Raw genomic sequence first — 16,341 nt, 5'->3', positions numbered from 1 at the left:
AAACATCAATCCTGGATGAAGACTGAATCCTACTACGCCGGCTCTGACGCTCGACAGATGTGTCAGGGTTTGCCAAACTATCACGGATTATGAAGGGAATCCCACAGGTGTTTGTCAGACCAGGAGACATCCTGAAAATCGCTCTTAAGAAAAAGGGTTAAATATGGGTAAAAAAAATTAAGCTCACCCTGTGAGTTTTATTGTCCAATCATGTTGTTTTCTCTGTGACTGTGTATAGGAAACCCTCCTAGTCCTTCTTAAAAATATAATTAATATGAACAAGTAAAAGGTTCCTGCAACTTGACAGGGTTTTCAACCTCCCCAAGGCCAGGAGTTTTTTCGGCAGAGTTTTAAAGCCATGGGGCCTGATTAGAAAAATGTATTTTTTGCTACACCAATCTGGGACATTTGCTGCTGTAACGCAGACGCTGGGAGTCAGGAAGAAAGTACAGGGGGGGAATTTAATAATAAATAGAACATGGAACAATACAAAACGAGAGTAGCATCTGGACTCATACCGCCTGGGGAAAGAACCAAAGGGAGTGACAGATATAGGGGAGGTAATCATAGAAGTGATGGAGTCCAGGTGAGTCTCATGAGGCACAGGTGCGTGTAACGATGGTGGCAGGTGTGCATAATAATAAGTAAACTGGTGACAATGAGCGCCAGAGAGGAGGATGGGAAGTGACTGTCATGTCTACTCCCGCTCCTCCTCTTTGGCGCTCGTTGTCGCCAGTTGTCTAATCATTATGCACACCTGCCACCATCGTTACGTGCACCTGCACCTCATGACACTCACCTGGACTCCATCACTTCTATGATTACCTCCCCTATATCTGTCACTCCCCTTGGTTCTTTCCTCAAGTGTAATTGACTCGATGGGCTATAGGTCATAAAACCCCCCACCATACCTCTTCCCCCTTGCGGGAGGGAGAGATATCTCTGTAGAACTGTGATCCACTGTAACCTGATCCTCAGAGGCCAGTCATGACACTCCCCTTGGTTCTTTCCTCAGGTGTTATTGACTCTGTTTGGGTTTCATGTCTGTACGTTTTTCATGTTTCTTGTTTTGTACCATGTTCTATTTCTTTATTCAATTATTCACTCCCTGTACTTGCTTCCCGACTCCCAGCGTACACGTTACAGGTGCCACCTCTGCTCCCACCTGTCTGTTTCATGTCTCGGGTAGCCTGCGAAAGCAAGAGTGGATATAATGCAATGAGTTACTAATATTTCCATATTCTAATAATTCACGTGTTAACATATCCCCACGGTCCGTGCCATGGTGAAATGTTGTCACGTATACTCCCTCTCCGGCCTCTAGTTCATCAGGCTGCTAATTATCCCGCACACCTGTCACCATCGTCTCGCACACCTGCGCCTCATGACACTCAGCTGGACTCCATCACCTCCTTGATTATCTTCCCTATATCTGTCACTCCCCTTGGTTCTTTCCTCAGGTCTTATTGATTCTGTTTTCATGTTGGTGCGTTGTTTGTGTTTTGTGTTCATTGTTTCTTTTATTTATTAAAACACTCACTCCCTGAACTTGCTTCCCGACTATCAGTGCACTCGTTACAAACGTGCACTCCTGTAGATCTGAAATGCTGGCTGCGACCTGGACTTAGGGGTAGACAAAACATAGTAAATGTAAATCTGTTACACTAAAATTAGTATGATAGATTCCATTTCTTATGGTTTGTATTAATTTGTGGATGTCCATCATCCATTTCGTATGATATGTTCCAAATTACAATTCCTATGATATGTTAAGATTTGCAAGTTGTACAATCCGTCATTTGCAATACTTAAAAATTACAAATTGTAATTTGTTGTGGCTAACGTTAGCTAGGTGGCTAGTGTTTGCTTGGCTAGGGGTTAGGGTTTAGGTTAGAGTTAAGGTTAGGATTAGGAATTAGGGTTAGCGTTAGGGTTAGGGTAAGGGGAAAGGTTAGCTGACAAGCTAAGTAGCTGCAAATGAGCTAAAAATAGTACGTATATGCAAAGTTGCTAATATCCTCAAGTTGTCCGTGATGTGATTCAAACATCGTACCCATCCTCCCCTCCTTCATTTTGCTCTTAAGTAACCTTGTCTTACTTTAAAGGACCCTTCCCAAAAAAATAACACAAGGAATAAATACACAATGAGTAACGATAACTTGGCTATATACACAGGGTACCAGTACCAAGTCGATGTGCAGAGGTACGAGGTAATTGAGGTAGATAATGTATGTACATATAGGTACTGTAGGGGTAAAGTGACTATGCAGCAGGATAGATAATAAACAATAGCAGCAGTGTATGTGATGAGTCAAAAGAGTTAGTGCAGAAAGGGTCAATGCAGATTGATTAACTATTTAGTAGTCTTATGGCTTGAGAGGAGAAGCTGTTCAGGGTCCTGTTGGTTCCAGACTTGGTACATCGGTATCGTCTAGTCTTTGAGGCCAGGCTGCAACAATTGGATGGTGAAACTTGCCAGCCAACCAGAAAAGCAAGGTGAAGCAATTCATGCCTTCTTGAAAGTCAGGACAATCCTTGTCCTGCAAAGAAACATAATTTGTATATTTGAAATGTTTTATTTTGCAACCAGTAGGCATTTATAATTAAATGTGGAGTGGAACTTTATAGTCACATGCCCGCGTACCTTTAAAGATATTTGGCAATCATCATATATATACGAAAAACACAGTTTCCATCATCATTTGTTGCAATCAAGAAAGTTTGACAAAAGGAAAATCCACCCCTGATGAACGGATAAAAATGTTGTCGATCTTTAGAAGATAACACCTATATCTGCCATTTCCATTACAAGATTTTTTGCGACATTGCTTTCGTCAAATAAACCTTGGTTGATGTAAACCTGCGTAGTGACTGAAGGCAACAACAACATGTGCAGTAGGTTGTGTGTGGAGGCGGGGAGCGGATCGATGTCGGTGGTATATAGATTTTTACATCACAGCTATTGATTTAGCCTACAGGAAATACACCAGAGTAATTACCATGGCACAGGAATCAGGTCAGTTGGTCAGTCATCTGCACCACAAAAACAGAAAGAAGTCTATGTATATGGAGGTGTTACCGACTGGGTTCAAACCTGGGTCTCCCGTCGCCACAAGGGTATTTTAGCCCACTGAGCTAAAGCCTAGGGATTATTCTGGAAGCTATTGCACTTCTTCGGGTCTCAGGCAAGGTTACGTCATGTGTGGTGTGCGTGGTTTACCGAACCACCTCTGTCAAAGAAGCAAAGATATTGTGTTGTGTTTCAATTAAACTGTGACAAATAGGAGCTGTATACTGTAGCTGTACTGCTATCATTAGAGTTAGAAGTACTCCATCACTGCCACATCTTGATGCTTGTAAATATTCAATAATCTAACATTGAAACCAAAGGGATGTTGCAAGCGTTTCTATCCATTGCTAGCTGCAGTCCTCGGATATCATTATTAAACCAAAAATAGCATCTGTGTCTTTCCCCTTCCGCATAAAGAATGGAGATATGAATAAGTTAGAGGTTCTGGGGAAATAACAGGAGACTCGAGGAGACTAGGTTACATAACCGTAACAGAGCAGGGATCTGCTGGACTCTCTCTCACTCTCTTCATAACTTTTAGACTTTCAAACTTAAACTATTCCAAAGTGCACAAGCCAAGCACGCACAGGCACATGCACGTATGCACGTATGCACGCACACACACACGCACGCACGCACGCACACACACACACACACACACACACACACACACACACACACACACACACACACACACACACACACACACACACACACACACACACACACACACACTCATAAATATCCTACTTGCATAGTGATTTTCCCTCCGTAGCGTTATTACACTCTCCAGAGCCCAGCTCATGATGTATCCAGCTGCAACTAGTATACTGCATGTATAATAGGGCAGTTTTGCTCTACTCATTGGCCCAGTGCCCTGGCTGTAGAGCCAATTACTGTGGATGTAAACACAGTCAGTCAGCAGTTAGTTCCTGTGAAAAGTCCCGTTACTTAATGATAATTCACAGGTATTCACATCTCACTTCAGTTCCAACTCTTATTAGGCTTGGGCTGAATCATTGAATTCAGGTGTGTGTGTGTGTGTGCCTTGTGAGTGCATGCGTGCGCATGAAGGCATGTGTGTGCCTGTAATATCACGTTTCCCTTAGTCTGCCATCAGTCCTGCAGTTTGTTTGAAGTTGTCATAATAGTCTGTGACACATATGACAGGTCTGACATTTTCACATGACTTTTAATATTACACCATTCCTAACATACCCCTCCATTGAATTTGTTTGGTTACTTATCAGTTCTCTTGTTTCCGTGGAGAACCGTGTGTGAGGAGGTTGTCATGTGGCAGAGGTTTGTGGCTGGGAGTTGGCAGAGAACTCACCAAACAGGAAATGCATCACATTCCTTCCTGCTCCCCTCGGAGCAATGCAAAGACTCCATGGAGCACTGAAACACGCGCACATGCGCTCACCATGCACACGCACACACACATGCACACATGCATTCATATACGCACACATACACGCACACAGCACACACTCACCCCTTTTGCCTTCAGAACAGTCTCAATTTGTTGGGGCATGGACTCTACAAGGTGTTGAAAGCGTTCCACAGGGATGCTGGCCCATGTTGACTTCAATGCTTCCCACACTAGTGTCATGTTGGCTGAATGTCCTTTGGGTGGTGGACCATTCTTGATACACACGGGAAACTGTTTAGCATGAAAACCCCAGCAGTGTTGTAGTTCTTGACACAAACTGGTGCGCCTGGCACCTACTAACATACCCTGTTCAAAGGCACTTATATCTTTTGTCTTTCCCATTCAACCTCGGAATGGCCCACAGGCAAAATCCATGTCTCAATTGTCTCAAGGCTTAAAAATCCTTTAACCAGTCAATAAAGGATCATAGGAGTTTGCCTGGATTCACATGGTCAGATTATGTCATAGAAAGAGCACCGGTAAAGAAGTGAATGAATAATTCGTAAGTGGTTTATAAAGATCTACATTAATCATCAACTGATGTATTAGTAAGTACAGTTAAAGTCGGAAGTTTACATACACTTAGGTTGGCGTCATTAAAACTCGTTTTTCAACCTCTCCACAAATTTCTTGTTAACAAACTATAGTTTTGGCAAGTCGGTTAGGACATCTACTTTGTGCATGACACAAGTCATTTTTCCAACATTTGTTTTCACTTATAATTTACTCTATCACAATTCCAGTGGGTCAGAAGTTTACATACACTAAGTTGACTGTGCCTTTAAACAGCTTGGAAAATTCCAGAAAATTATGTCATGGCTTTAGAAACTTCTGATAGGTTAATTGACATCATTTGAGTCAATTGGAGATGTACCTGTGGATGTATTTCAAGGCCTACCTTCAAACTCAGTGCGTCTTTGCTTGACATCATGGGAAAATCAAAAGAAATCAGCCAAGACCTCAGAAAAAAATGTAGATCTCGACAAGTCTGGTTCATCCTTGGGAGCAACTTCCAAACGCCTGAAGGTACCACGTTCATCTGTACAAACAATAGTACGCAAGTATAAACACCATGGGACCACGCAGCCGTCATACCGCTCAGGAAGGAGACACATTCTGTCTCCTAGAGATTAACGTACTTCGGTGAGAAAAGTGCAAATAAATCCCAGAACAACAGCAAAGGACCTTGTGAAGATGCTGGAGGAAACAAGTACAAAATTATCTATATCCACAGTAAAACAAGTCCTATATCGACATAACCTGAAAGGCCACTCAGCAAGGAAGAAGCCAATGCTCCAAAACAGCCATAAAAAATCCAGACTACGGTTTGCAACTGCACATGGGGACAAAGATCGTACTTTTTGGAGAAATATCCTCTGGTCTGATGAAACAAAAACAGAACTGTTTGGCCACAATGACCATTGTTATGTTTGAAGGAAAAAGGGGGAGGCTTGCAAGCTGAAGAACACCATCCCAACCATGAAGCACGGGGGTGGCAGCATCATGTTGTAGGGGTGCTTTGCTGCAGGAGGGACTGGTGCACTTCACAAAATAGATGGCATTATGAGGTAGGAAAGTTATGTGGATATATTGAAGCAACATCTCAAGACATCAGTCAGGAAGTTAAAGCTTGGTCGCAAATGGGTCTTCAAAATGGACAATGACCCCCAAGCATACTTCCAAAGTTGTGGCAAAATGGCTTAAGGACAACAAAGTCAAGGTATTGGAGTGGCCATCACAAAGCCCTGACCTCATCCTATAGAACATTTGTCGGCAGAACTGGAAAAGCATGTGTGAGCAAGGAGCCCTACAAACCTGAGTCTGTCAGGAGGAATGGGCCAAAATTCACCCAACTTATTGTGTGAAGCGTGTGGAAGGCTACCCGAAACGTTTGACCCAAGTTAAACAATTTAAAGGCAATCCTACCAAATACTAATTGAGTGTATGTAAACTTCTGACCCACTCGGAATGTGATGAAAGAAATAAAAGCTGAAATAAATCATTCTCTCTACTATTATTCTGACATTTCACACTCTTAAAATAAAGTGGTGATCCTAACTGACCTAAGACAGGGAATTTTTACCTGGATTAAATGTCAGGAATTGTGAAAAACTGAGTTTAAATGTATTTGGCTAAGATGTATGTGAACTTCCGACTTCAACTGTTCATGTACTCACATTTTCAAATGCACTCATTAACAATGAATAAATATGCCATTCATGACATATATAAAATACATGTAATAAATGGTGAGTCAATGTATTATTCAACCATTAACAACCTTATAGTCTTATGAGTTAACAATGACTCCTTTATAACTGCTTTATAAATACATTAGTAGTACATTATTAATTATTTCCAAATTGTGAACTTACTATAATCAAACCCTTTATTAATGATCTTATAAATCATTAATAAATCATTTTAAATAGTGTTTGTAAACTCTTTAGAGATTGCTTATTGACATTTCCAAATGTAGGAACAGCGATTAATAAATGGTAAGTCAACTTTTTACAAACTGTTTATGAATGGTTTATTAAGGGACCTTAATATAAAGTGTTACAATATGATTTGCCGCAAATTCGATATGAAATGCATTTATTTAATCCACATATTCATTGCATACATAGGACCACACCTATGTATGTTTTCCATATGGATGTACACTGTAGCTGTTACAATGATATGTATTAAATAAGCCTAAAGTTAAGTGTAAGGCTTTGGATTCTAATCCCATGCACTGATTATTCTTGTTAATCTTACATGTGAATAACACACACACTCACACGTGTGTGTGGATATGTTGTAAATGGATGCCATTTAAAACTTGTTTCAGTCCTGAACAAATTAGTCTAGGCCTAATGCCAGAAATAGGCCTGAAATGTTCGGAAACTAAGTATTCTAGCGTACTATTCAGCATAGTTCAGGAGGCAACCCTCAAGCAAATGTCCAGAGGACCTGTAGTAGTGAAAGGAAATTACTGTAACCTTACCATTCAATAATAAAGAAACAAATCAGTTGGGGATTGTTATCTTCAGGATGTGTTTCACGCAATCTAATCAGATATTAAGTTAAATGTAATTGTTTAATAAAGAGAATAAAAACATTTCCTCGTGAGCCTGCCACTTACACTAAATGGATAACTGAGACAGAAAATAACTTTAGGGTCCACTTGCTGGTGTAGGCCAGCTTAATCGAGCAGTGTATGTGTGTGTGTGTGTGTGTGTGTGTGTGTGTGTGTGTGTGTGTGTGTGTGTGTGTGTGTGTGTGTGTGTGTGTGTGTGTGTGTGTGTGTGTGTGTGTGTGTGTGTGAGGGAGGGAGGGAGAGATAAAAAGGAAGAGAGAGAAACAGATTGTGAGTGCTTATCACTGTACGCCTGTGAGCCCCTACATGTACACTATGTGTGTGTGTATTAGCAAAAGAGAGAGGCGGAGAGTGAGAGTGCATGCAAAGCCGTCAGAGTGGCAAATTGAAGGCAGATTTTCCATGTCAGGCGTAGGCTCCAAATTGCTCGTTTGGAAAGGGAATTTCTCTGGCACAAGATGTGACAGTTATATTTATTTCAGAGATTGCCCCCATTTATACCAAGGGCTTCACACACACAAAACCCAGAAGAAACTAAACTATTACTGAAAACTTAAACTGCCTTCAAAGAAAGAGAAAGAAATACTCACTTCCTGAGTTAGACACTGATCGAACACTGAGACCATACAGAACAGCTAGGTATATTTAATCCTACCCCGGTAATGTGTCTTTTCTGATTGGATACAACTGGTCAGTATAGTAGATTTGGGATCTGCTATAAAACGCAAGATTTTCTCCTCACATACTCCATATTGTTCCTGTAAGACCCTATGATCTGTGAAATGTGCATGATACAGACAACATCTTGATGCCATTATACTCCTTATAGTGTGCTCTAAGACATGGACTATGTCTAGATATGAAATGCACATTAACTCTGGAAATTTGACATGTTTGAAGACTAAATTGTCCAAACATTATGTCTAAAAATAAGCTAAATCAAAAAGGGTACTTTTGCTTTTATGTTAAATTAATATGGCCTTTTTTATTTCAGAATGTAGACATACTCCATATTTTAGAGCACACTATAAGGAGTATAATGACATGAAGATGTTGTCCATATCATTCACATTTCACAGATCATAGGGTTTTACAGGAAACATGTGTAGGTCTAAAAACGGCCTAAAATTGTCACTTTTATCATGATTTCCCCCCCCAAAAAAATTATACAAATGTAAAAAGGATATCAAACATTCTTCCTCCCAATTTAGTTCCTAAGTGAGAATTGCCCGAACAATCTGAGATACCAAAAATATTTTGGGGCCTTCCTGATGTGGAATCGCCCAATAGACTAACATGAAGCCAATAATGTGAGGATGATCAGGGAATAAGTCTATTCTAAGACTGTTGGGAAGTAGATCAGTTTCCTATTGTGTATTTCCATGTAAAAGGACCCATGAGCACAAAGATGTGAAGTTCATAGAAGCATGTCAAATGAAGGCATATATTTTTCATATATTAATCATTGGCCAGTACGGAGAATTAAGTAAATACACATCACCGTGAGCAAGGCACTTAACCCCAATTGCTCCTGTAAGTCGCTCTGGATAAGAGTGTCTGCCAAATGACTAAAATGTAAAATGTAAATCTGACTTAATCTGGCTTTAATTTCAGTTTGTTTACAAATTAGTAATTGATATGTTGGATTCACGTCTCCATCTCAAACAAAAATCTAAGTTAAAGAAGAGGACTAAATCAAATCAAACTTTAAATGCACTTTAAATAAAGTTTGATTTGATTCAGTCCTATTCTTTCAATAAATATTATTTCATTTGTAATCAACCAGAACTTGAAACCCTGGGCATATTGTATTCAACCAGAATTCAAAAGCCGAGGCCTTTAATTTGCTCTGATAGCAATGGTGAATCTACTTAGTTTTTAAGTGGAGATCCCTCAACAGTCCTTCTAACAATAGCAAGTTGGTAATAGTCAATGACAAACATCATAGCTAAGCAGTGCTGGGCTTAGTTTATCCTGGATGAGAGACTAAAAGGTAGCTGTTCTGGAGTGCCACAGGTGATTTAGGTTTTTTATTTAACTGACCTGGAAGACCAGGTGTGTCAAACTTCGGCAATCACTGAACTGGTCAATTAGCTCAGTTGGTCAGGGCTGCGTTCAGTACATAAAAACATAATAAAACTTTAAATTGAATGGAAACAGTGCTGTACAAGGGTTTCCAAGGTTTTCTACCCCTGCTGTAAATATATCAATTCTCCAGTAGGAGGTGCTTCCCAGCATATTGGGGGTTTTTTTGATCGTGGATATAATGCTCAAGATCTGATGTCGTTTCAAAGGTACAAATGCCACATCATTTATACAAGGTTTGTTTATGTTGACATTTGGTTGATGACATAATACTGTGGGTGAAATTTCACTCTCAAAACAACAGTTTACAGTGCCTTGCAAAAGTATTCATCCCCTTGGCGTTTTTCCTATTTTGTTGCATTACAACCTGTCATTTAATTAGATTGTAAATAGATTTTTATTTGGATTTCATGTAATGGACATACACAAAATAGTCCAAATTGGTGAAGTGAAATTAAAAAAATAACTTGTTTAAAAAATGTATACAAAATAAAACATGGAAAATTGGTGCATGCATATGTATTCACCCCCTTTGCTATAAAGCCCCTAAATAAGATCTGGTGCAACCAATTACCTTCAGAAGTCACATAATTAGTTAAATAAAGTCCACCTGTGTGCAATCTAAGTGTCACATGATCTGTCACATGATCTTAGTATATATACGTGTTCTGAAAGGCCCCAGAGTCTGCAACACCACTAAGCAAGGGGCACAGCTAGCCTAGTGGTTAGAGTGTTGGACTAGTAACTGAAAGGTTGCAAGATCGAATCAATGAGCTGACAAGGTAAAAATCTGTCCTTCTGTCCCTGAACAAGGCAGTTATCCCACTGTTCCTAGGCTGTCATTGAAAATAAGCTTTTGTTCTTAACTGACTTGCCTTGTTAAATAAAGGTAAAAGCAAGTGGCACCATTAAGACCAAGGAGCTCTCCAAACAGGTCAGGGACAAGGTTGTGGAGAAGTACAGATCAGGGTTGGGTTATAAAAAATGATCAGAAACTTTGAATATCCCACAGAGCACCATTATTAAAAAATTGAAAGAATATGGCATTGCAACAAATCTGCCAAGAGAGGGCTGCCCACTGAAACTCATGGATCAGGCAAGGAGGGAATTAATCAGAGAGGGACTAAAGATAACTCTGAAGGAGCTGCAAAGCTCCACAGCAGAGATTGGAGTATCTGTCCATAGGACCACTTTAAGCCACACACTCCACAGGGCTTTATGAAAGAGTGGCCAGAAAAAAAGCCATTGCTTAAAGAAATAAGCAAAAAGGCATGTGGGAGAGTCCCCAAACATATGGAAGAAGGTACTCTGGTCAGATGAGACTAAGATGGAGCTTTTTGGCCATCAAGGAAAATGCTATGTCTGGCGCAAACCCAATACCTCTCATCACCCCGAGAATACCATCCCCACAAATCAAATGTTATTTGTCACATGTGCCATCACATGTGCCAAATACAACAGTGAAATACCATGAAATGCTTTCTTATAAGCCCTTGACCAACAATGCAGTTTTAAGAAAAGTATGTTTTAAGAAAGTATTTACTAAAATAAACTGAAGTAAAAAAAGAAAAAAAGCATAAATAAAAATAACAAATAATTAAAGAGCAACAATAAAATAACAGTGGCGAGGCTATATACAGCGGGTACCAGTACAGAGTCTGTTAGTTGAGGTAATATGTACATGTAGGTAGAGGTAAAGTGACTATGCATAGATAGTAAGCAGAGAGTAGCAGCAGCGTAAAAATGAGAGGGGGGCAATGTAAATAGTCCGGGTAGTCATTGGATTAGCTGTTCAGGAGTCTTATGGCTTGGGGGTAGAAGCTGTTAAGAAGCCTTTGGACCTAGACTTGGCGCTCCTGTACCGCTTGCCGTGTGGTAGCAAAGAGAACAGTCTATGACTTGGGTGGCTGGATTCTTTGGCAATTTTTAGGGCCTTCCTCTGACACCGCCTGGTATAAAGGTCCTGGATGGCTGGAAGTTTGGCCCAAGTGATGCACTGGGCCGTACACACTACTCTCTTTATTGCCTTGCGGTCGGAGGCTGAGCAGTTGCCATACCAGACAGTGATGCAACCAATCAGGATGCTCTCGATGGTGCAGCTGTAGAACTTTTTGAGGATCTGAGGACCCATGCCAAATCTTTTCAGTCTCCTGAGGGGAAATAGGCATTGCTGTGCCCTCTTCACGACTGTCTTGGTGTGTTTGGAACATGATAGTTTGTTGGTGAAGTGGACACCAAGGAACTTGAAGCTCCCAACCTGCTCCACTACAACCCCGTCGATGAGAATGGGGGTGTGCTCGGTCCTCCTTTTCCTGTAATCCACAATCATATCCTCTGTCTTGATCAAGTTGAGGGAGAGGTTGTTATCCTGGCACCACACTGCCAGGTCTCTGACCTCCTCCCTATAGGCTGTCTCATTGTTGTCGGTGATCAGGCCTACCACTGCTGTGTTGTTGGCCAACTTAACGATGGTGTTGGAGTCATGGTTGGCCATGGAGACATGAGTGAACATGGAGTACAGGAGGGGACTTAGCATGCACCCCTGAGGGGCCCCTGTGTTGAGGCTCAGCGTGGCAGATTTGTTTTTACCTACCCTTACCACCTGGGGGCAGCCCGTCAGGAAGTCCAGGATCCAGTTGCAGAGGGATGTGTTTAGTCCCAGCATCCTTAGCTTAGTGAGGAGCTTTGAGGGCACTGTGGTGTTGAATGCTGAGCTGCAGACAATGAATAGCATTCTCACATAGGTGTTCCTTTTGTCCAGGTGGGAAAGGGCACTGTGGAGTGCAATAGAGATTGCATCATCATTGGATCTGTTGGGGCGATATGCAAATTGGAGTGGGTCTAGGGTTTCTGGGATAATGGTGTTGTTAGCCATGACCAGCCTTTCAAAGCACTTCATGGCTACGTGAGTGCTACGGGTCGGTAGTCATTTAGGAAGGTTACCTTGGTGTTCTTGGGCACACGGACTATGGTGGTCTGCTTGAAACACGTTGGTATTACAGACTCAGTCAGAGGTTGAAAATGTCAGTGAAGACACTTGCCAGTTGGTCAGCGCATGCTCGGAGTACACGTCCTGGTAATCCATCTGGCCCTGCAGCTTTGTGAATGTTGACCTGTTTAAAGGTCTTACTCTCATCGGCCATGGAGAGGGTGATCACACAGTCGTCGGGCACACCTGATGCTCTCATGAATGCTTCCATGTTGCTTGCCTTGAAGCGAGCATAGAAGTAATTTAACTAATTTAACTAACTAAATAGGCTTGTGTCACTGGGCTGCTTGCGGCTGTGCTTCCCTTTGTAGTCCGTAATAGTTTGCAATCCCTGCCACATCCGACTAGCGTCGGAGCCGGTGTAGTATGATTCAATCATAGTCCTGTATTGATGCTTTGCCTGTTTGATGGTTCGTCGGAGGGCATAGCAGGAGTTCTTGTAAGTGTCCGGGTTAGAGTCTCGCTCCTTGAAAGCGGCACCTCTACCCTTTAGCTCAGTGCAGGTGTTGCCTTAATCCATGGCTTCTGGTTGGGGTATGTACGTACGGTCACTGTGGGGTGACGTCATCGATGCACTTATTGATGAAGCCAGTGACTGATGCAGCCTGGCCTGCTGAGGAGTGACGGACTCCATCCTAGCTGGAGGGGTGCTCTCATCTTATCTACGAACATAGACAGGGCTCTAACTCCTCTAGCTCCACAATGAAATAGGGTGCAGGCCAGGCAACAGGCTGTTAGCCAGCCTGCCAGCTTAGTGGAGTCTGCCACTAGCACAGTTAGCGTAGTCAGCTCAGCTTTCCCCATTGAGACCGTGTCTGTGCCTCGATCTAGGTTGGGCAAAATTAAAAATGGCGGTGTTCGCTTCAGTAATCTTACTAGTATAAAGACCTCCTCCATTCCTGCCATTATTGAAAGAGATTGTGATACTTCACATCTCAAAATTGGGTTACTTAATGTTAGATCCCTCACTTCCAAGGCAGTTATAGTCAATGAACTAATCACTGATCATAATCTTGATGTGATTGGCCTGACTGAAACATGGCTTAAGCCTGATGAATTTACTGTGTTAAATGAGGCCTCACCCCCTGGTTACACTAGTGACCATACCCCCCGTGCATCCGGCAAAGGCGGAGGTGTTGCTAACATTTACGATAGCAAATTTCAATTTACAAAAAAAAACAATGACGTTTTCGTCTTTTGAGCTTCTAGTCATGAAATCTATGCAGCCTACTCAATCACTTTTTATAGCTACTGTTTACAGGCCTCCTGGGCCATATGCAGTGTTCCTTACTGAGTTCCCTGAATTCCTATCGGATCTTGTAGTCATAGCAGATAATATTCTAATTTTTGGTGACTTTAACATTCACATGGAAAAGTCCACAGACCCACTCCAAAAGGCTTTCGGAGCCATCATCGACTCAGTGGGTTTTGTCCAACATGTCTCTGGACCTACTCACTGCCACAGTCATACTCTGGACCTAGTTTTGTCCCATGGAATAAATGTTGTGGATCTTAATGTTTTTCCTCATAATCCTGGATTATCGGACCACCATTTTATTGCGTTTACAATTGCAACAAATAATCTGCTCAGACCCCAACCAAGGAAGATTAAAAGTCGTGCTATAAATTCTCAGACAACCCAAAGATTCCTTGATGCCCTTCCAGACTCCCTCTGCCTACCCAAGGACGTCAGAGGACAAGAATCAGTTAACCACCTAACCGAGGAACTCAATTTAACCTTGCGCAATACCCTAGATGCAGTTGCACCCCTAAAAATTAAAAACATCTGTCATAAGAAACTAGCTCCCTGGTATACAGAAAATACACGAGCTCTGAAGCAAGCTTCCAGAAAATTGGAACGGAAATGGCGCCACACTAAACTGGAAGTCTTCCGACTAGCTTGGAAAGACAGTACCGTGCAGTATCGAAGAGCCCTCACTGCTGCACGATCATCCTATTTTTCCAACTTAATTGAGGAAAATAAGAACAATCCGAAATTTCTTTTTGACACTGTTGCAAAGCTAACTAAAAAGCAGCATTCGCAAATGGAGGATGGCTTTCACTTCAGCAGTAATAAATTTATGAACTTCTTTGAGGAAAAGATCATGATCATTAGAAAGCAAATTACGGACTCCTCTTTAAATCTGGGTATTCCTCCAGGGCTTCATTGTCCAGAGTCTGCACAACTCTGCCAGGACCTAGGATCAAGGGAGATACTAAAGTGTTTTAGTACTATATCTCTTGACATAATGATGAAAATAATCATGGCCTCCAAACCCTCAAGCTGCATACTGGACCCTATTCCAACTAAACTACTGAAAGAGCTGCTTCCTGTGCTTGGCCCTCCTATGTTGAACATAATAAACGGCTCTCTATCCACCGGATGTGTACCAAGCTCACTAAAAGTGGCAGTAATAAAGCCTCTCTTGAAAAAGCCGAATCTTGACCCAGAAATTATAAAAAACTATCGGCCTATATCGAATCTTCCATTCCTCTCAAAAATTTTAGAAAAAGTTGTTGCGCAGCAACTCACTGCCTTCCTGAAGACAAACAATGTATACGAAACGCTTCAGTCTGGTTTTAGACCCCATCATAGCACTGAGACTGCACTTGGGAAGGTGGTAAATGACCTTTTAATGACGTCAGACCGAGGCTCTGCATCTGTCCTCATGCTCCTAGATCTTAGTGCCGCTTTTGATACCATCGATCACCACATTCTTTTGGAGAGATTGGAAACCCAAATTGGTCTACATGGACAAGTTCTGGCCTGGTTTAGATCTTATCTGTCGGAAAGATATCAGTTTGTCTCTGTGAATGGTTCGTCCTCTGACAAATCAATTGTAAATTTCGGTGTTCCTCAAGGTTCCGTTCTAGGACCACTATTGTTTTCACTATATATTTTACCTCTTGGGGATGTCATTCGAAAACATAATGTTAAATTTCACTGCTATGCGGACGACACACAGCTGTACATTTCAATGAAACATGGTGAAGCCCCAAAATTGCCCTCGCTAGAAGCCTGTGTTTCAGACATAAGGAAGTGGATGGCTGCAAATTTTCTACTTTTAAACTCGGACAAAACAGAGATGCTTGTCCTAGGTCCCAAGAAACAAAGAGATCTTCTGTTGAATCTGACAATTAATCTGGATGGTTGTACAGTCGTCTCAAATAAAACTGTGAAGGACCTCGGCGTTACTCTGGACCCTGATCTCTCTTTTGAAGAACATATCAAGACTGCTTCAAGGACAGCTTTTTTCCATCTACGTAACATTGCAAAAATCAGAAACTTTCTGTCCAAAAATGACGCAGAAAAATTAATCCATGCTTTTGTTACTTCTAGGCTCGACTACTGCAATGCTCTACTTTCCGGCTACCCGGATAAAGCACTAAACAAACTTCAGTTAGTGCTAAATACGGCTGCTAGAATCCTGACTAGAACCAAAAAATTTGATCATATTACTCCAGTGCTAGCCTCCCTACACTGGCTTCCTGTTAAGGCAAGGGCTGATTTCAAGGTTTTACTGCTAACCTACAAAGCATTACATGGGCTTGCTCCTACCTATCTTTCCGATTTGGTCCTGCCGTACATACCTACACGTACGCTACGGTCACAAGATGCAGGCCTCCTAATTGTCCCTAGAATTTCTAAGCAAACGGCTGGAGGTAGGGCTTTCTCCTAT

This window comes from Salmo trutta, chromosome 4 (genome assembly GCF_901001165.1).
Source record: "Salmo trutta chromosome 4, fSalTru1.1, whole genome shotgun sequence".
Classification (NCBI taxonomy): domain Eukaryota; kingdom Metazoa; phylum Chordata; class Actinopteri; order Salmoniformes; family Salmonidae; genus Salmo; species Salmo trutta.
Note: the sequence above shows the minus strand (reverse complement) of the source record.